Source organism: Solanum stenotomum, chromosome 10 (assembly GCF_019186545.1).
Source record: "Solanum stenotomum isolate F172 chromosome 10, ASM1918654v1, whole genome shotgun sequence".
Taxonomy (NCBI): Eukaryota; Viridiplantae; Streptophyta; class Magnoliopsida; order Solanales; family Solanaceae; genus Solanum; species Solanum stenotomum.
In genome coordinates this window covers 41,971,209-41,993,449 of record NC_064291.1, presented here as the reverse complement: position 1 = coordinate 41,993,449, position 22,241 = coordinate 41,971,209, and the positions used below count along the sequence as shown (strand labels likewise).

General features: G+C 29.4%; 1 protein-coding gene and 1 pseudogene across 2 annotated transcripts in view; both read left to right on the top strand.

The window, feature by feature from the left end:
- LOC125841724 (3-ketoacyl-CoA synthase 11-like) overlaps positions 1 to 22,241 on the top strand; it is a 303,969-nt gene that overhangs the window by 225,515 nt on the left and 56,213 nt on the right. Inside the window, exon 1 of one of the 2 annotated variants that reach the window (XM_049520898.1) lies at positions 5,991 to 6,003. The exons of the other annotated variant lie outside the window; for it this stretch is intronic. The gene's annotated coding sequence lies outside the window, so the exon portion shown is untranslated. Of the gene's footprint in view, positions 1 to 5,990; positions 6,004 to 22,241 lie in introns of those variants that run through there. 2 annotated transcript variants of the gene reach the window in all.
- On the top strand, positions 14,394 to 16,500 carry LOC125842987 (pectin acetylesterase 8-like; annotated as a pseudogene).

The following is a 22,241-nucleotide window of genomic DNA, read 5'->3' as shown; positions in this document are numbered from 1 at the left end:
TGACCAAAACTCAACTTTTCCTAACTTAAACAAATTTCCAGATTTTCATTCTTTCCAAAAATGACTATTTCCAATTATTAGTTTCTTCCTAGTTATTTCAAATTGCGAGATGTTACAAAAAGTAACTTGAAATATTTTTCTCTTGTTTACTTCTTCAAACATATCCAACGATACTTGATAATCCATAGCTTCCTTATGGATTTATTGGATCTTGTTGAACCTATTGATACTGTCAAATGGTTCTGCTTTGCCTGCCGCATCAGTAGATGCCTAGGAACAAAGTTCTCAGTCATTTATACGTCCCAACTATGTTGCCTTCCATGTGTCTTCTTTTTGCTATTGTTGCTTTCACTTCTTTATTGCCTAGGTGATATATCCTCTTCCCTAGCCACTCTATCAAAGCATGTGTCCAACATATTGTCTTCCTCATCTTCATCAAGAGAATCCTCGCCCAAATCAATTGTGTTTGACACTAAGACCCTTGACTCGTTCTTCTTTGCAATCACACATTTAGGCACAAATACAGAAGTTTTTGGGCTTAATTTTCTATTCAAAGCAGGTGGTGAAATCTACTTTTCTTGGATCAAATCGCTGTCATTCTCTGTTAATCTTACTTGTTTTCCATTAGCCTTCAATAAAAGCATCAAAGCTATTCGAACATAATAGATCTCTTGAGGCATTACTAATATCTTGTCTCTTCTCACTGTCATGAAAATTTCAGTCGCACCATTTCCATTACATGGAGAATTATTTCAACTACTAGTTGGGGAAAGAGTTCGACTACTAGTTGAATTTTTGTGTGCAACCAGTGTCCAGATTTTAGTTGCATTCTTGTTTTCAATTTGCAAAACATGCTGCCCGAAATTTTCAGCATCTTCACCGTCAGATGTATCCATTAGTTTTTGTCCAGAATCTATTAATTTTTGCCATGAACCAACTTGCGACGCATCAACCCCAATTCTTGGTGTTCCCTTGCGTTTTTAGTTGCAATAGACATCAAATTCAACCCAATTTGTTTTGATTGCACCTTATTAGTATCTGCCTGTTGGTTATTGCAATCACCTGTAACATCCACACTTTTTTGTTGTTGTAATATCTCTACAGATTTAGGACATAGAGCTAACTCTTGATCATTTGAAACCTCTAAAATATATTTATTTTCGGTAGTTGTTTGAACATCAATATTACTTGTATCAACATCCATTGAGTCTGCATGTCTTTGCTTAGAAGTGGAAACAACCAATTGTCGATCTAAAGAAGTAGCTTTACTTTGATTGACATCTACAATCCTTCTTTTTTCATTTAGTATTTCTCTCGCATCACCTTGATACTTTTCACTATCGATAGTACCTTTTAAAGCAACTTCAATGGTATCATTAATTTGTTTGTTGTTTTGAATTTTTTTTCGAGATCAAATGACAACTATCTTCATCGTGGCCTTGGTGCTTACAATATTGCAATACAAAGGTAGATTATCGTATACAATCTCCTGAAAAACCTCGATCAACTTGCTAGATTTTTCATCCACAAATTGCAACCATATATGATTTGGAAGTTTTTCCTTTAGATCAAGTATAACCTTGACCCTAGTCGTGCTAGGTCTTGACTTGATTTGAGTAGCTTTATCTATAGCTATTGATTTCCCAATTGCCGATGCTATAGACAACAAAGACTTCTTTGCAAAAAAATCTGGAGATAAGTTCAGTAAAGAATTCCAAACCACAGGTAACGTCATTTCCTCCTTAGAAATATATCCAATGGACCATGGGAAAACCCTATATTATTGGTCCTCCACTCCATTGTAGAGAAGATAATCAACTGAGCGAGATAAAGCTAGTACATAATCTTCATATTGATCAAATTAACCTCAACAAAAGCAAATAAGTCAATTAAACAATTGCTTTTGGTACCAAGATTCGGTAAAATTGACCTTAATACCTTCGAATCTGGCGCACATGGGACAATTTAAACACCATTGTTTGATGCAGTCCCTCTTCGATCATAAAGTCTTGCCTTTCCTCCATTGAAAATGTGATAGTAGGTTCTCCATGAATTATTTCGATTGATTTTACAATTGTTTTTGAGTTAATTAGGGCAAATTGTTCAGGATTTAGAGTATTGGAATTGAAATGAGTAACGTATGTGGTGGTTTGGGGCAGTGGGGCGGGCTGAACTACCTCAAAAAGCCTATGAAGGAGCCAGCGGAAGAAAAGCCTAGTTCGGCCTACCCTATTGTTCAGATTATTTATTAGACTTATAGTATTATTGACTAACGAGTAATTTATGAACAAGAAATCTTAATGATATCCATAAACACTATATATATATATATATATATACACACACACAGATTTAGTACCAATTAAGTGAAATTATCAGCCTTAATGATACTAATATAGTATATGATACTGATTTAGTATCAATTAAACGAAATTATTTGGGAAGTATATAATGTAATTATTAAGTGGTATGAATATAAAGGGGTATGTGTTTTTAATTATTTTGCTTTTATGAGTATTTGCTTAGTTTTTTTTTAAAAAAAATCTTTCAACAATTTGCATTTAAATTGTGCACATGTCAAACAACAGTATTCGTTGATTTTTATAAATGATTGCACAGAACATTTAAAATTTACATTGAAAGAACAAGGCACATGTGATGGGTAGACACATCATTTTTTACCGAATTCAAAGTTTTACATTATTTTTGAGCTTAAATATATTTTAAATTTATTTTAGTTTAGTAAATTTATGTAACGCCCCGAGCCTACACGCCGGATGTGGCTGACACTCGAGAACCATTGCTGGCCCCAAGCGAACCTTTGGTCTGACTTACTTACTTACTTAGCGGAAGACTTAACTCAACAAAGATACATCTATGAAATAAATTGGAATGTTATACAGGAACATTCAACTGGCCATTAAGGCAAACTAAAGTCTCGACATAAGATAATGAAAAAACTAAAGAACTAACGTCTGACTGCCTATCTATGAAGCCTCTAAACAACAAAGATGGATGTCGAGACAGCACGACATCCTAATGAAGTAACTAATACCGAAAGCAATAAAAAGGGATCCTCCGGAAACAAGGAGGCTCACCAACAAACTCTGGATCTCAACAAAAATCAACGATGCGCTGGATGATGATCTTGGTTACCTGCGTCTGCATCATAAGAAGATGCAGGCCAACTGGCATCAATACACACTACTAAAAAATTGCTAAAAACGACGGACTAAAAAGCGACGGGAGCGACGCCATTTGCCACGCTGTCCGTCGCCTTTTAATAAAAATAATTATTTTTCAAAAAGCGACGGACGGTATCTCTTAGTCCGTCGCTTCTTTTCGCGAATTTTTGCTCGAAATATATATATAATTAATAATTAATTGATTAAATTATTTTTTTAAAGGAGTGACGAACATCATCTCTAAGTCCGTCGCTTTTTGGTTAACATGACTGGTCAAACATTTAAGAAAAGCGACGGACAACGTCTCTTAGTCCGTCGCTTTTTTGGTCAAAATTTTGGTCAACTATTTTTAAAAAAATGACGGACAAAGAGACGTTGTCCGTCGCTTTTCTTAAAATATCTTTGACCCAGATCGGGATTTTCTTATTTTCTTTTCTCTCTCTCTCTTTTCTCTTCTCTCTTCACTCTTATTCTCTCCCTTTTCTCTATCGATCTCCCTTCACCAGATGGCGCCTCAACCTCCACCGCCGCCGCCGTCACTGCCCTTGCCCGTCGTCGTCCGTCACTGCCTGTCGCTGCCTCTCCTCTTTGTTAAGGTTGGTGTTTAGTTTTAGGTTTTTTTTTTCAATTCTAGTGATTATAGTTGATTGTTAGTTAGTATATTATTGTTTTAGTTTGTTGGGATGTGTTATTGTTAATTTGATTTGATTATTGTTAGTTAGGTAGAGAATTGGAGATTTTTTATTTTAGGATTTTCTTTTAAATTGGGTATTGTAATTAGTGAATGAATTAGAGTTTTTTTTATTTTAGGACTAGTTTGAACTTGAGAATATGTAATTTGATTGTGAATTGAGATTTTTTTTTAAAAATGATTGATATATTGTTAGTTAGTAAAATGTTACTTTGAAGTTAGAAATTAGTAATTGAAGTGTATATGATGAATGTTTGAATGTCATGACTATATAGTGATGAATGTTTGAATGTCATGAATATATATTGATCGATGAGGTTTTTTTTAATTAGAACTTGAATATATAACTAATTGTTGGATTAGAAGTTTATACATAACTAGATGTAAACTTGAATTTAGAACTTGAAGTTGAACTTGAACTTGGAACTTGAATATAACTACTTAATTCTTAGATTAGAAGTTTATATATAAATAATTTTAGAAATTGGATAGGAATTATTGAATTTAATTAGAACTTGAATTTTTGTAGGATTTTAGAACTTTAATTAGTTTGTGAACTTTAGAAATCTTGAATTATTATATGATTTTAGAACTTTAGGTTGTGAACTTTAGAAATCTTGAATTATTGTATGATAGTTGTGAACTTTAGAGAACTTGAATTTTTGTAGGATTTTAGAACTTTATAAGGATGTGATCGTTAGAAATCTTGAATTATTGTAGAATTTTAGAACTTTAAATTGTGAACTTTAGAGAACTTGAATTTTTGTAATATTTTAGAACTTTAGGTTGTGAAACGTTAGAAATCTTGAATTATTGTAGAATATTAGAACTTTAAGTTATGAATTTTAGAGAACTTGAATTTTTGTAGGATTTTAGAACTTTAAGTTGTGAACTTTAGAGAACTTGAATAATTGTAGGATTTTAGAATTTTAGGTTGTGAACTTTAGAAATCTTGAATTATTGTAGGATTTTAGAACTTAAAGTTGTGAACTTTAGAGAACTTGATTTTTTTGTAGGATTTTAGACTTTATAAGGTTGTGAGCGTTAGAAATCTTGAATTATTGTAGGATTTTAGAACTTTAAGTTGTAAGCTTTAGAGAACTTGAATTTTTGTAGGATGTTAGAATTTTAAATTATGAACTTTAGAGAACTTGAATTTTTGTAGGAACTTTAGGTTATGAAACGTTAGAAATCTTGAATTATTGTAGAATTTTAGAATTTTAGGTTGTGAATTTTAGAGAACTTGAATCTTTGTAGGATTTTAGAATTTCAAGTTGTGAACTTTAGAGAACTTGAATTATTGTAGGATTTTAGAACTTTAGGTTGTGAACTTTAGAAATCTTGAATTATTGTAGGATTTTAGAACTTACATTTGTGAACTTTAGAGAACTTGAATTTTTGTAGGATTTTAGAACTTTATAAGGTTGTGAGCGTTAGAAATCTTGAATTATTGTAGGATTTTAGAACTTTAAGTTGTGAACATTAGAGAACTTGAATTTTTGTAGGATTTAAGAACTTTAGGTTGTGAAACGTTAGTAATCTTGAATTATAGTAGAATATTAGAACTTCAAGTTGTGAATTTTAGAGAACTTGAATTTTTGTAGGATTTTAGAATTTTAAGTTGTGAACTTTAGAGAACTTGAATTTTTGTAGGATTTTAGAGCTTTAGGTTGTGAACTTTAGAAATCTTGAATTATTGTAGGATTTTAGAACTTTAGGTTGTGAACTTTAGAAATCTTGAATTATTGTGGAATTTTAGAACTTTAAGTTATGAACTTTAGAAATCTTGAATTATTGTAGGATTTTAAACTTTAGGTTGTGAACTTTAGGAATCTTGATTTATAGAATTTATGAACTAATTATTAGGTTGAACTTTAGAAATCTTGATAAAATGTAGTCTTCATTACCTATTTGTAATTTTGAAACGAATTTTGAAAGACTTTATAAGTCTTTATATTGTGATTTAGATATTTTTGAATGTTAATTTAAGTTTGTTGTTTTATATTTTGTGTAGCTTCTTTATAATGTTTTGTGTTTGATTGGGGCTGAATTGAATTGAATTGCTTTTGCAGGTGGGCAACAGAAACTGCTGCAAAAAAATTTCCAAAAAAAGCGACGGACAGGGTGGTTTTGTCTGTCGCTTTTCTGGATTTTATTTTTTTTAAAACTCAGAAAAGCGACGGACAAGGTCCTTTAGTCCGTTGCTTTTTTTAATCTTATTTTTTAAAAAAACCAGAAAAGCGACGGACAGGGTCCTTTAGTTCATCGCTTTTATGAATTTTTCAAAATTGTATTTCCAAAAAGCGACAGACGGCGTCTCATTGTCCCTAGCTTTTCAAGATTCTAAAAAAAAATAAAAATTAATTAAAGCGATGGACTTTGTCTCTTTTTTAAAATTAAAAAAAAAAAGAAAATAAAACGGACGGCGTTGCATTCTTCAAAAAAAAATATTAAAAAAAACAAAAGCGACGTAGTCCGTCGCTTTTGGAAAAGCTTTGAGCCAAAAAGCGACGAGATTGACTGCGTCGCTTTTGGCCAAAAAAGCGACGCAGTCCGTAACTTTTTCCGTCTCTTTTTGGCAGTTTTTTAGTAGTGACATTGAATGTATGAGTATGTTAGTTGGAATGCTAAACATAACTTAAGCTTGAAGTGAATTGAAGAACTTACCTGGCTCAACTCAACTCAACTCAACATAACTGAACTCATTTCAATATAAAGCAATTTAAAACAAGTGCAATATAAAGAAAAGTTGTTTAAAACATGGTGTCAGCTCTGTGTGTATGCAATGATACATATAACTCTTAAATGTATGTAAAAATACAATAAAATGTGTATATAAGAATACAATTACTTTTGTGGGAGTTGTTTCTCTAACCGACTACCCTCACGTAAGAGCTATTGTGATGATACAACGTTTTGCCTCACGTGTCAGGGCCGTCCTATACCTTGCCGAGGGTATAGAACCTGAACTACTAAGTGAATTTACTAGTCTATGCTAAAAAGCACTAAATGAATCATTTAAAAAGTATGACCCTTTTCTACCCATTATGGTTACATGGTTTATGGGAGTTGTAAGTTGTATGAACTCTCCCTCATATCGGTGCTCAATACTATCCCCAAAATATGATACTAGATCTTATGTTTAAAAACATACTTCTTTCTGTGATTTGAGATAATTGCTCAAAAACTTAGCTCAAAGGCTATCTTGGAAATCAAAGTTTCCTCTCTTGCTTAATTGTGAAAGCACTTACTTTTTTCTGAAAACTAGCTCAAAGGCTCTTTGGAAATCAAGATTTCCTTTTCTTGTTTAAATGTGAAAACATTTTAACTCTTTGGGAATACATAGTCCCCATATACTTTGAAGAAATGAACTTCAACTTTACTCTTTACTCAACTCAAAACTCAAGTCTTGAAACAAAGTTAAATCATTTGTAAAAGACTTTTGGAAGACTCTATGAACTTCTCTTGACTTGGCTCTTAACTTCTCTTGACTTGACTTTTAACTAATCCTTGAATTGAATTATGGATTCAAGGATTGAGATTTGTGATAGGAAAGATCTCATGATGTTTAAGAGTGTTTTTAGATAGTTAAACACAAGAAAAGATCAAAAAATCACTGTATGAAAGTTGGTCCGTGACGCGGAGATGTATTTAAAGTTTTGGTCGCGAAAATTTGAGGTTATTCAATCCGTGACTGCTCCGCGACGCGAGGGAGGATTTTCCAAATTTGAGGAACAGTCGCGGACTTGGTACCCAAATTTGCCCGACTTGTTCCTTCTTCGTTTTTTAGCCCCAAGTCGCCTAAATTCGATTCTTTTTCTCCAATTCTCTTTAGATTCCGATACCCAACATATGTACACAAGAATCTAATCAAACACAACTCTAAAATCGACCTTAAACTCTCAAGAACTCCTCAATCTCATCCCAAATTCAAGAACGAAAGTAAATTCAAGAACACACATCAAGAACATTCAAACTTTCAACTTTTAGGACGAATTCATGTTGAATTAAACATGTTTGGCGCATGGGTGAACGAACTCAATGTTGTGTGAACTCACATACCTCGTAGGGATCACCCCAAGCGATTCTTGAAGAACTAGACGATTCTTGCTCCTTCTTCTCATTTCTCTTTTCTAAAACCCTAACTCAATATCGTAAAAGCGTAAACTGACCAAGTTCAGTTTAGACCCCTAAGTAATTACCGAAAACTAATTAAAATAAAAGGGTAAGGAAAAGACCAAACTACCCTTCTAAAATCCGGACTGAACATTTCTTATTTGAACAACCCAACTTCGAATGGGCATATCTCGCTCATACAAACTCGGAATCGTGCAAATTTGACGGCGTTGGAAAGATTATTCCAAGATATTTCCTACGATATCTGAAAACACACCTAAATCATCTTGAGCTAGAAGTTATGGTCGTTTGAAGTTGACCAAAAACTCAACTTTAACACACTTGACAATTTCCAGATTTTCTTTATACCTTCCAAAAATGACTATTTCCTCTTTTTAAATTCCTTTTTAGTTCTTTCTAGTTACGGGTTGTTACAATTTATTTTAATAGATTTGAAAATTACAAAATAAATGGAGTTATATTTTAGTGTAAGTTTTATTTTAAAGAAAAGAAAATTTATTAAAAAAAATACATGTTTCTTGTAATTAAAATTTTAATAAATAAACTAGTATTTCTTAATTATAATTTATTACTATTAGATACTTAACCTTTTTTGTTAGTTCAAAAAATATTTAAATAATATTCTTATCATTATATTATATTATATTATATTATATTATAAAGTAACCTTAACTACCCAAACACTCACCTGCACTTCCCACCAAATTCCTCAATTTATCCTTGCAAATTTCCTCATTCATGCGCACACACACACGCGCCCTGCACAAACATTTTCTCCTCAACCCCACTTAGTCTTACTCACACACGTACACACCCTCCAGTCAACTCCTTATAACACCTCACATTAGTTTATTTTTTGGGGGGACAGACAGAAAAACACACGTTTAGCAATACAACACCAAAACCCTCAGACTATATAGAACACTACTACATACGTATACAGCAAGAAAAGCAAAAAGAAAAATAAAAGTGGAGTTCAGGTTTCCAAGTTCGTGATTTCTGATTATAATCTTTTCTTTGTGAATTAATTTTCACAAGAGGTAATACTTAATCCTTTTTTGTATAGTTTAGTGTCATGATTATACAAGCATTGGTTGCAATATATTGAAGTTGTCAAATTTCGTATGTATTTAAACCATTAATATTCATTGATGTTAGAATATCAAGTATATTCTAATCTTTCATATCACCTTTATGTTTTGATCTTTTATATCATTAGACTTAGTGCAAAATTGTTATAACAAACGTTAGTTTATTTTATGTTTAAACATAGTTTGTTTTATGTTTAAGTAAAACTATGGTCTACGTTTATTCTTATTTTTATATTTTGACTCTCTTATGATGATACATCTATTTATGGTTTAACAAACTGAAATGATGAGAATAATTGATGAGATATATTTATGTAAAATATTGATTTTAATTAGTAGGTGTTTCTTTTCATTTTAATGACTAAAATAAAGAAAAATAAAAGATTTTAGATGCCCATAATTCCTAACATGTTTATACTAATACAACATGTGCAAAACTTATGTAGGAAAATGTATATTTTTAATTGTCTATTTTTCATTTTGTGTTTCTTATTAATATTGTATTCACTCTTATTTTTCAGAAAAACATAAAATAAAAATAAAACAAATATAAAAGTTTACAATTTTCTCTGCATTTCGTTTGAGTGGTGATTATTTTTAGGGTATTAAATTAACGATTTTATATTGATCTATATAAATATTCGGTTGTTGAATTATTCCTTTAGTGGGTCACAACGATTTACTTTGAACAAAAAATAATTTAAAGTTCTTCGCCTTTATATAAAGAATTCAGATTTTAAGTAATTTTTTATAATTAAATTGAATTGTCAGGAACATGATAGAACAATAATAATAATAATAATAATAGACAAGTTTTACTATTTGAAGAGCATTACACAAATTTTAGACATGACATATAAATAAATAAATCGTAGCAAAATTGAAAAGCGCATAAAACATGAAAATTTTAAGCAGTTTATAATAAATCAAAGAATATGGGTAATAAGCATTTTTATAAAGTTCATAAATATAACATATTCAAAATTTAATTTAAGTCATATAAAAGTCAATAAAGCGACCGTGCTTAAACTTCCTTTTGAATAAGAGTACAAATAAGGTGACTTGGAACACCAAAACTCAATTTTAAGTGACGACTCTAAAATAAAATAATCCATTTTTAAAAAGTCACTTTAATTTAAAAAACTCTATTTTCAAAACATCATTTGAAAAGAAAAAAAAAGGGTTTTTGGCAAAAAAAAGATATTTATCAATCAAGCTCAGACAATTTGAGAAAGTCTAATGATAATTTTTTGCCCCCCTATAGAATACAATTAAATATGGTTTTTGGCTGAGCACTGTGCATTCCTTCTAAAGATGTTTTTACCCTTCTTTCTTTTCTTGAATTTTTGACCCTTCTTGCTGTCCCTTTTTCGCAATACTTATTGAATATTGAATATAAAGAACAAAATTTATTTCATTTTTGTTGTAGTTCTAAATCATCTCATGATATTGGATATGACCATCTACGATAAAAAATCTAACGCTTGGAAAATAAGCTTAAATAGCTAGAAAATACATTCTTACATTATTATTGTGATTTTCACATAATTATTAAATATATTGTGTACTATCAAAAATTATGTGTTTGTAGCTTTTTATTAGATTTTAAAATATTTTAAATTGTTAATTATTGTAATTTGTAATATTTTTTCGTATTTTTTAAACACACAATAGAATATTTTAAATTGTTAATTATTGTGATTTTAATACTTTTAGCATTATTTTTTTAATACATAACGGATTAACAAAGAAAGCAAAATAAATAAATTTCCTCCTCTGGCTTGAAAGCACATAGCTCAAGCTAGGGGTGTGCATTCGGTTTTTCAGTTTGGTTTTACACTATTCGGTTGGATTTTCGGTTTTTGGTTTTGTAAAAGTGTAACCCAATCCGATCCAAAATAAATTTGGTTTGGTTTGGTTTTCCTCTATTCGGTTCGGCTTTTTTCGGTTTGGTTATTCGGTTATGTCAATAATTAATAACATTTATAACCAAAGTAATAATATTTAATCCCTTAAATATACTTTCTAATATAAATCATAAGTAAAACTTAAAACACAATACTTATAAGTATACCTATTATAGATGTAATTCAAACATAAAATATAAACGTAATCATCATGAAAGGCAATAACCAAAAAGGAACAAAAGTGGTTAACTCCAACTTAATTCTAAGCCTAAACATTATATATATATAATTCGGTTTTTTTTTGTTTTTATTTTTAAAATCCAAAACCAAACCAAAAACCCAAACAAAGTAATTTATTAATCCAAAACCAATCCGAAAAACCAAAAAATCAATCCAAATAAAAATTCGGTTTGATTTGGTTTGGTTATTCGGTTTAATCCGAATAGTGCACACCCCTAGCTCAAGCAGACATGTCATCCAAAAAATTGTTTCCTAGCCTCTTATGTATAAGAAAGAATATAGGACTAGATATTATATTTTTCGATCTTTTTTTTTTTTAACTTGATCACACATTTGAAGCTTTTAAAAACCCAAAATTTTCTATTTAATAGTATCAATCATCATACATAGTTTTAAAAACAATACTCATCTAAAGCATATCACATGTTGTCAAAGTTAATTCTCACAAGGCAATAAATGAATACCTTAAGAGTACGTACATATCACATGTCATATAAAGTCAATTTATGAGTTCTAATCATCTATTAATGGAAGGGTCATAATTAATACTCAAGAAATAAAATCTTGAACGATGATACAAAGTAGCTGACGTGTCATCTTGCATGAGTTTCTTTTAAAGATTTTTTTTATATATAGAAATAAGATATTTACATAAGGTGGTCATGTTGGGATATATAATTTAAATAGTTCCATATAACATGGGATAATTTAGTCTTTCATGGTTATGTCTCTTGAACACCCCAATTCATTATTAGACTACATGTTCATCTCGATAGCATATATAGTTATTATACTACATTTCATTCATTATCATTTGACTTGATGGATTGCATTATCCGTCTTTATATATTTAATTTATGGTGACCTTATTTGTTAATACATGAATAATTTTGCCTTTTTTATGCTAATTGATTATTGTAAATGGTATACCTGTCGAATCTCTTCACTATTTTGATGATGTTATAATTACTAGGACACATTATTTTTGTATGTATATACACTTGTTGCACTTTTCTTTGTTGCAGGTTCTGACCTGTATGCGCTATGCGAAGGAGTTTGAAATTCGGGGCTGGTTGTTTGGCTAATTCGCAATATTAGACTTTCTCTTTATCATTTTTTCGGTCTTCGTTATTCTAGCTAGTTGTATGGAGTATTTCAAATTTGTTTAGTGTTAAGAGGCTTTTGTATTTGCGATCCCAAGTTAGGGGAATATAGTTCCTTTATTTCCACGCTTTTATGATTATCAAAATTTATTTATGACTTTCATGTCTTTTACACTTTTAAATTTCACTTAATTGTTAATAATAGATTAAAATAGAATTAGGTTCGCTTACTAGTTTAGGTATTAGTGTCCTTACAATTTGTAGATTTTGAATCGTGACATGATATAGTAATTAACTTGATATGACATATTTAAACTATGTTAATAATACTATAAAACTTATCTCTACACGTACGTATCTGTTACAATAAAATTTAATTTTTATAGCCAAATAAATGTTGAAGGTAAAAGAAGTAAAGACAGTTGATTTTCGCTGCAATTACAAAAAGAATATCATGGTAATTTTCATTTTAAAAAGTAGCATATGTTATGTTCAGATAATTCTTCAATTTCAATAAGCAAATGCCTAAATAGATATTGAATTGTGCAGTTTAGATCGTACATCACATGTTATGTAGCATATCCCTATCGCCTTCTAATGGAAGGAAATAATCAATGATGTGGAATTTTTTAATGACAATATGGAGAGGTTGAAATTCCATTTTCCTTTAAAAGTACAAGTAGATATTTTTTGTGGTTGTATACTACTATACTATGAGTTTCTTCTAAAATGATTATTTTTATGATAAAAAAAAATTGTGTATTAATACCGCATAGAGTGGTCCTTATAAAGGGATAAACAATTCATAATGTCATTGCCAAAAAACATCAATATCTAATGTAGTAGCATACATAGGATGACCCTTTTTTGAAGAATTGCGATGGGCTATGTACTAAACGATTTAACAATAAGGAATTTTTACCCTTTTTTTACAACAAAGTAACCCACAATTGCTATCTTTGAGTGTTACGCGTAAACCTCGCTTCTTCGATCGATGAACTTGATTCAAAAGTAAACCCTCCTTTTCTCACGTTTTGAACTTGAGAGTTCTATTATGAAAGTCCCAAGCTAAACCATATAAGCTACCCCAAAATAAAGTAAACATACATTGTATAAAATTTAATAAAGAATCACGTTTATGTATTATGCCTTAATATAATTTTATACATACATTATCAAAATTTGTAATTTATTAAATTTTATACAATGTATGTTTACTTTATTTTAATCATAATATACATATAATTAATATACATAGTCTATAAACAAAAATTACATATATCTTTTTTCAGAAACTTAACTTATACATAAATTATACAGTTATATACATATTTCATACCATATTTAAACATGAAATCGTAAGCAAGATTCGAAGGATGGTTGCATACGCTTTGGGGGAAAAAACCATAACTATGTTTGGTAAACAGAAACCTCTGCTATGTTTGATAATTATGGATCTTATTTTATATTATATATATAAGAATTTTCTCAGTAAATTAATCGATAATTCGACGTTGTAGGTATTATTATTACTAATATATATTATGTAAAACTAGATATTACATTTTTCATCATTCTTTTTGAATTAATCACATATTGAAGCTTATATTCAGTATATATATAATATAAATCATCATACAATCTTTTTTTTAAATTTCATCTAAAGCATATCACATGCAGAGGTAATTCTTCTTTTCACAATAAATGAATGTCTAAAGAGGATATGTCACATATCATGCAAAGTCAGTATGAGTCCTAATCAACTGTTAATAGAATATTTGTCACCTCTCACTATCATCAGCGCACCTCGATTAACACCTGAAATGTACTATTGTTCTTTTTGGATGTATCACACCTTTTTAAGCATAATAAACAAATAATTAAGCAGTGAATTTAAGTGAAGGAAATTTGGTTATAAATAAAGGTGAATTCATTCCAGCTCATTCACCTCTACTTCTATACTCATAATATAAGCATTATCCATTTTTTCCCTCTCTAAAACCTCCTTTAAGAAGAACAACATGTCATTCAAGAGGATCATGACATTAACATTTCTCCTTGCCTTGCTAGCAATATTGTGTAGTAGTACAAGTGTTCTAGGCGCCGAAGATGATCTATACATCAATATCACTATACTCCAAAGCGCAACTGCCCAAGGCACAGGTGATGGTTAGCTAGCTATACATAAATATATTCATAATTCCTCAAAGAAATTCACATTCACTTGTTTTGTTTATGAGTTGGTCAAGGGACATAACTGTGTATGTTGAAGATTGGTCAGTTGAAGACCTTTAGTTGTAAAATGATGCAATGTATACATATATAAGTCAAATGTTTGCTTGTAAGTATCCTTGAAACTCTTAACGAAATTTCTGACTTTGTCATTGTCAACAGTATGCCTAGATGGAAGTCCACCAGCATATCATCTGGATAGAGGACATGGTAGTGGAGTTAGCAGCTGGATTGTCTACTTGGATGTTAGTTACTAAATTAATATTCTTCTTAGATTTAATTTTCATAAATTTAACATAACTAATTAAGTCACCAAATTTAACTTGGGACGTACAAATTATTTCATATTTATAGGGAGGTGGCTGGTGCGACAGTATCCCAGATTGCCTTGATCATTCAACTAAGCCCTTAGGTTCTACCAAGCAGATGAAACAACAAGGTTTTTTCGCTGCATTACTTCATAATAGTTCCAAACAAAATCCAGGTGATTTCATTTCATACGTACTATATATTATCTTGCTATACGTTCTTTTTTCTTAATTTTTTAATTCACTTGAGATCTATCTTCTAACTGAAACAATGTTGGAATTGGTAGAGTTTTACAATTGGAATAGAGTGAGGGTGAAGTATTGTACGTGACGGTTCATCTTTCACTGGTGATGTTGAACAAGTTGACCCCGTAAGAATTATTACTAGTAAATACGGAGTACATATGTTTCTCATATATATTGATAATTAATAATATGATCACTGGTGATTAATTTGGTCAAAAATCTACATTAGGAGAACAAGTTGTTTTTTAGAGGGGCAAGAATATTTAAGGCTATAATGAAAGTTCTATGGAGCAAAGGAATGAATAATGCTGAAAATGTAAGAATTCACTCTAACTTCATATTCATAAATACACACACACTACCTTATAATTCTACTAGGCAAAATCCTGAATAATGTAATGCCAAGCAATTCTATGTGGAACTTCAGCAGGAGGGGTTGGCAACAATTTTGAACTGTGACAATTTCAAATCCCTCCTGCCAGAGAATGTCAAAGTAAAGTGTGTTGCAGATGTGGGCTTCTTCATCAATGGGTCAGCTCTTTTTTTTTTGCGTAATTATATACCTTCTGTTAACTAACTTAATTATTAGTGTAAAATGCATCTTGCCATGTTTCATGATTTATGCAGGAAGATAATCTCTGGTACTTCAGATATTCAAGAGATGTATCGAAAAATTGTTAACCTACATGTGAGTCTCATAGATCTTTTTTTTTTTTTTTTAGTAATCTGTATATGCAAGTGCTTTACTATAATATCTTCTTTTTTTTTCCTCTAAATCTCTCTCTCTCTCTCGTTCTCAGGGATCAGCTAAGAATTTGCCGTCAGCTTGTACTTCTGTGATGGAACCAAGTCTAGTAAGAGTTTAAGCTTTTGGATACACATATAATTTCTTCTCAGGGATCAGCTAAGAATTAATGAATACCTTTCAATTACACATGTATATATAATGACTCTTCTGCTCCTTTAATTCTTGTAATTTTTTTTAAACATAGCCTTTGGAGTGGAGTTTTTGAAGAAATTCGAGGGACTACCCCCTTGTTTTACGAGAGGTTACTTCCTCACATCTTGCTATTCTCATCGTGGAATTCTTTCACCAACATATTGGTTTAGTGCTAGCTCTCCAAGGTTACTTATAAGGTAATGTTTCGTTTGCATTATCCATATAAAGTTTGAACATACACGTTTTTAATCTGTTTTTGAATTTTATCTTTTGATGATCTGATCATAACAAAATTTAAATTCTTGTAACATTTATCTATATATGCAGACAATCAATGAAGCTGTTGCGGATTGGTACTTTGAGAGAGCAGGTTTTCAATATATAAACATGTACCCTTGTGCTAGAGATTGCAAGCTATAAGTTCGTAAAACTTTTTAACGAATAGGCTTGCAGATGTTGTACCTGCTGCTTATTTGGGGGTACGTAGATGTTTGAGTAGCTAACTGTTGGTATAAAGAAAGTTTTGATGTTTTACACGTAAGTTCTATTAGATTTTTAGTAGAAGTTTACAATTGTTCAGTTTAGGCTAACTTTAATTTTAATGTATTTCAATCGAAGAATATGATCTATACAAAGATTTGTTGTTGCTTGTATTTCTATGTCTGATATGATTAGAGATAATAACTGAATCCAACTCAAAATATAACAAAATTAACTGTTAAACAAACTTTAACCGCCGTTTCCAAATTAATTGAACTCAAATTACTTTCTAAATACAAAAAATATCATTTGAACGATCATATTCTTCGATTAAAACGTTAAAGTCCTTAATTACCACTTCACATATATGTACAATTTAGAATACGGGGAAAAAACAAAAAAAAAAAATCCTAAAATACACATTATAATTATTCAGTTCCTTATTTTTTTTTACCTTTAGTGTGTTTTGTAGATAAAATATTATTAGTGGAGTAATTAATATATTAAGGTATTTAGAAAAAAAATTGAATGGCTTAATTTTTTTAAAAAAAAATATCTTCCCTTTTTTTGTTAATTTCTTAATTATAACTTTACACACATGTTCTCAAGACCACAAGATTAAAGAATATTTTGATGTATTTTACATATATATCTTTAACTTAAGATCACAAGATTTAATTTTTTTTTATTTATTTGTTTTTCTTAAATTTTGTATCAAGTCAAAACCTGATTAATAATTTGAAACTAGAAGAGCAATATTGTAAAGCTTGTAACTGACATCCACGAACTTTTAAAACATAAGTCACATAAATATACGCATCCTTAATGGCACAATGAAAATTTGAAAGTAATCCCTCTTGGCACATTTGTCCGACCTCAGGTGTAGGTATATCATCATTTGTTTAGGTCCAATATTCAATACACAAACAAGAACAACTTTGTTCTACTGATAAAGGGTATATTTTACAATTTACTAATACCATACAAAATANTTAATATATTAAGGTATTTAGAAAAAAAATTGAATGACAAACATAACTCACATAAATATACGAAAAAATTAAAGTTGTATCAAATGTGTAAGGCCAATGGATTGGTTTTATTGTCCAGTAATAGATATGTACGTTTATAAAGCAATTTGGTACAATCTTCTTAAAGCATTGAAATTACTAAATACCAAAAAGAGCCCTGGCAAGGGAGCACACATATGTTCAATACTCGTATACTTTTAGCCTCTTATTAGATAGTAAAAAAATATATTATGGTTATAAAATTATAGAATCAATTCGAACACTAAACAAAGCTTTCAGTACTGTGGTTTGCATTTATTTTTATCATGAAAGAAAAGTATTATTATCATAATGGCATTACAAATACAAAGTTATTTTCATAAGAAATTAATAAAGACACAAAATTATGTTAAAATTTTGTGACCATATTCTAAAGAGGATCACACTCTAAAGGTTTTAAAAAGGGTGTTTTATCAATAGCATCATCATACGCATCCTTAATGGCACAATGAAAATTTGAAAGTAATCCCTCTTGGCACATTCGTCCGACCTCAGGTGTAGGTATATCATCATTTGTATAGGTCCAATATTTAATACACAAACAAGAACAACTTTGTTCTACTGATAAAGGGTATATTTTACAATTTACTAATACCATACAAAATATAAAAAAAAGAACACCAAAATATGCTCCAATACCATCATCCGGTCACAAGCTATCATTTTATTCATATTTTCTGCGAATATAGGCAATTATCCAATACTGTTAAAGAGTTTCATATAAGCGTAATTTTAGAAATATTGTATTTAGAAAAATCCACTAGTCTATAAATATTAATTACCACTTCAATTCATGATTTTTGAATATTTCAATTGATTATCATTTAGATATAGGTACATATTACATCAAAATTAAATTTGTGCATATTACTTCTCTTGAAACATAAGATCTTTCTAATTATTTTTTCTTTTTTTAAAAAAATAAACATTTAAATACACATTTTAAAAAATCTAAAGAACGTGATGTTATATTCCAATTTCCAAATATATATATAGAAGCACTAATATTAAGAAGCAAAGAAATGCCTAACAACAAACAAACAAATAACACGGAGAATTCTGAAAAATTATTGTTTACCTTTTCTTTTAATAGCACAATAATATAATGTATGATTTTTACTAATTACCTTTTACGAAGACAATATTGTAGGGTATAAATACAGAAACAAATTATATAATTTCGATATGTAATACACGTTATGAATGAATATATATTTCATTAATTTTTAATTAAGAGTTGAAAAAGCTCTTACGTTCAAATGAATCATTTGTTTTAACCCTCTTCACTAAATGGTTTTATTAGAGACATTAATGAAGTCTTATAAATATGAGGGGAAAAACACTGCTAAAATTTCAATAACGGACATCACATTTTTCATTAATGACCAATTTTGATAATATTACGTTACTAAAACCTTGTTTCGAAATATGTTCCTTACAAGTCACAATTAACTCTCAAATTATTGTCCACTATTTTAAAAAGGATAAATTATCAATATACACACTTTTTTTTTTCTTTTCATAATTACCATTATTCCCTATCAATTCTAAAATTTTCCAAAATTCCTTATTTTACTCTCAAACCCCCAAACGCTGGATACATAAATCCTAACTCCCAAAGCCAACATTTATCCCTTCCTTAATTCACTTCACAAATCTCTCCTTATTTTTAGTCACAAAATCTTGATAGTTATTTTCTCATTCACGTTTGAAATTCAAAATCAATCTCTTTTCTGTAGGTTAAGGATATTTTTAGACAAAAAAGTTTAAAAAGAATATTTATGAGTCTTTTATCTAAATTTTAAAATATTCCAAAATTTATAATAAAATAAACTTTGAACTTCAATTTTTTTACACTAAAACGCAAATTAGGAAAAAAAAAAAGTAGTAGTAGTTGTTATTATTTGTTAATAATTAATATAATATTTTTCTGTCGTCTTTTCTTTTTATTTTGTCTTTTTCCTTCTTTTTCTTTTTTTGGTTAAGTAGTTGTTCTGTTTTTCGATTATTTCCAAATCACGGTTGGATTTCGTATTTTTATTTGGTTTCTTTATTTTTGGTTAATAAAACTCACCTCAGTGTTTGATTGAAAATAAAAATATATAATATTTATAAATTTTTCATATTTGAGTTGGTTATGGACTCTAACAACTAATCATTCATTGAAACTAATTAGGATTCTTGTATTATTATTTAATCTTCTAATTTTCTAATAATAATATTAGTTTCAATTTCACCAAAATTTCATACAGTCTAATATTTTCCTCTTTTTTCTGGTGTTTTTCATAATTAAATCTCTTTAATGGATTGTGTTTGTTCATGTATCTAATTCATAACTTAATTCTTATTTATTGTGATACACTTTATTCCAGCTTACATGCATTCTTCTTTCACAACCTTATTGTATCAGATACATTATTATCAACTATAAAATGATACATTATGTAAGTTATAAATATTTTTCCAGGCAAACAATATAATACTTATCAATTTAAACGAGATACATAAATAGTAATGTGTCATGCACTAAATTTTTAGCTATGATACGTAAATTCGAATTTAAACTAAATGTATCAATTATATAGCAACTGTCACACGGTAATGTATCGATCTCAAATCTAACATCTTATGGACAACAATTACTTATTTAATGTATCTAGTATAAATACAATACTTATCAATTTAAACGAGATACATAAATAGTAATGTATCATGCACTGATTTTTTAGATATGATGCATAAATTCGAATTTATACTAAATATATCAATTACATAGCAACTACCACACAGTAATGTATCGATCTCAAATCTAACATCTTATGGGCAATAATTATTTATTTAATGTTTCTAGTATAAATACAATACTTATCAATTTAAACAAGATACATAAATAGTAAAATCTAGGTAGCAAAGATATTCATGATGTATCTTCTCAATTTTTTCGATAATTTTGAATCAAAATTGAAAGGATCTTCGCTGAACTTGGAGAAGAAAGAATCTTGAATCTCAAAATTTTTGATAATCTTGAATCAAAATTGAAAGGATCTTCGATAAACTTGAAGATTCAAAAGGATATCGTTTGTCCAACAACACTTTCATCACTTTTGTATCCTTCATAACGCACATCACTTATCCAAAATTTCGACAAAAGTTTTTGAATCAAATCTGAAAGGTTTCTTCGTTGAACGGGGGGAGCAATTTGAAATTTTGAATTTCTTCATTCTATTAGGATTTGCCTATGTATGATTGAGAGTAAGAAGAAAAATAAGCATAATTTATGAGATTTAATTAATTTTCAGATTTTATTCCTTTTTTAGCTCAACAGAAAGATTTTTCTTGTATTAGAATTAATGTATCTGGATGGTGAATTAATGTATCCGGATGGTGACTTATGTTTCCGAAAGGTACAAATTTTAAGGGATTATTGTAATTAGAAAAAAAAGTAGGGATATGATGTAATTTATTCTTTACACTATGAGATTTATGTAAGTTATACTTTTAAAAAAGTCGTAAAAATAAAGCAAAATAAGACAAGAAGTATAGAAGATGATAATAGAAATAGGAAGACAAGAGATGAGAGCTTTTCTTATTATTCCAAATATTCAAGTGTTCACCAAATCTTCAAGTGTCTACAATATGAACTCTTATGCCTCTATTTATAGTGTAACATAGATGCATACAAATGGTTAGTCATAAACATGACATTAAACATGAATATAATGGAGAAGGTTAGGAAGGTGAAAGTTTCAAGAATAGTGATTATAAAAGTGGAGGTTATCTTCATAATAGAAGGAAGTAATGAAGCTATAATTAGTGACAGTAACTTCTTGGTGTAGTGGACATCCATACCATAATATTTTATAACAAAAACTAATTTTTACTTTTACTTGTCATTTAATATATCAAGAAAAAATAATTTATTTTTTTTAAGAAAACACCAATTAATAGAAATTGTGTAATAAAACAATATTAAATTCAAATATGACAAATAAAAGTGAATGAAGGGGTAATTTTCTATCATCTCTGTTGAATCTCCGTGATACCAAATACACCTCATTGAAGAGATAAATCTAAAGAATGAATTATTTATTAAAAAAATCGAAAGTTCAACTAAATTATTGTTCACTATTTCAAAAATAAATTTTATTTTTACTTGTCATTTAATATATCAAGAAAAGATATCAATTTGTCTAGAGCTATCAATATGGATTGACCCACCTCATCTGAACTTAGCCCCCATAGAAGCATTGGAATTTGACGAGTCATGTTGGGCTGATTCATTTTTTTGTGGCCCAGTAAACAATCAGTCCAACCCACCAGTATGTGGGTTGCGGGCCGTGGCAGGTCAGTCCATTTTTAAGGGAAAATTGCATAAAATAGTAAATTATTAATTCAAATTAAATGTTATAACCACAATTTGATTTAATTGTAATCCGTAGCAAACAATTGTCATTCGCCTCTCTCCCTAGCTTTCTTGCTCGCCAGTCTCTCCCTCGCCTCTCTAACTTTATACAAACATAAATGTATAAAATGTGTTTGTATTTGTATAAAGCGAGAGAAAATTCTATATACAAATACATATATTTTCGTCCTATACACTTATAATTATTT